Source organism: Triticum aestivum, chromosome 3A, assembly GCF_018294505.1.
Source record: "Triticum aestivum cultivar Chinese Spring chromosome 3A, IWGSC CS RefSeq v2.1, whole genome shotgun sequence".
NCBI lineage: Eukaryota > Viridiplantae > Streptophyta > Magnoliopsida > Poales > Poaceae > Triticum > Triticum aestivum.
The window spans coordinates 694534776-694535783 of NC_057800.1; positions in this window are offsets into that span (position 1 = coordinate 694534776).

Sequence of the window (1008 nt, forward strand, 5' to 3'; positions counted from 1 at the left end):
AGTGCCATGTTTTGTAGGCCCGTACAAAGTTTTGGAGCGTATGGGAGAAGTAGCCTACAAGTTGGAATTGCCCGAAGGATTGTCGGGATTTCACGACGTGTTCCATGTATCCCAGTTGAAGAAGTGCCACGCAGAGATGGCTGACATACTGCTGAGAGATACGATACCACTGGAAGCAATTCAGTTGGACAGTGATTTGACCTATGAGGAGAAGCCAGTTAAGATTCTAGAGTATGCCAGTCGAGTCACCCGCAGCAAGGTTATCAAGTTTTGCAAGGTTCAGTGGAGCCACCACACGGAGGATGAAGCCACCTGGGAACGAGAGGAAGAATTGCCAAAAGACCACCCTCACCTATTTTCTAGCCAACCCGAATCTCGAGGGCGAGATTCATCTTAAGAGGGTAGGTTTGTAACATCCCAAATTTTCAATTTGGAATGTTATACACTAGATCATCATTGCATATCATATTTATTGCATTTTGGTTGATCCTAGAAATTTTTCGCAACTCAAGGACCCTTGGAGAGAGTTGGGGATTTCGTTATTTTCATATTTGAGTTGTCTCAAATTTTGAAAATAGGATCTTTTGATTTTTTTTGTTTTATCCTCAATTATTTCTATTACAAAAATATGAGACAGGGAATAAAATGACTTTCCCAAAATAAAGAAATATTGAGGATTTAATGAAAAAAATCAAATAAGATTTTATTTGGTTTTATTTGCTATTTTATTTGAATTTAGGAAAAATATGCGTTTTTCAAAATTGCATTTAGGCCCCAAATAAATGTTCATCCTGTGCGGCTTGATTTTAGAAGCCGGGGAAAATTTATTTCTGGATTTTTGGAGTCCGTTTAGTAGTCCTTTTGTTTTTTCCGAGCATAAGTATTTTTTAAAAAAACGCCCGAACCGACCTACGGGCCGTGCTAGGCCCGGACTCCTCCAGGCCTCAGCCTTTATAAGCCGCCGGCCCACCCCAGGCCAAAACCCTAGCCGGCGCCCGCCTCGAGCCC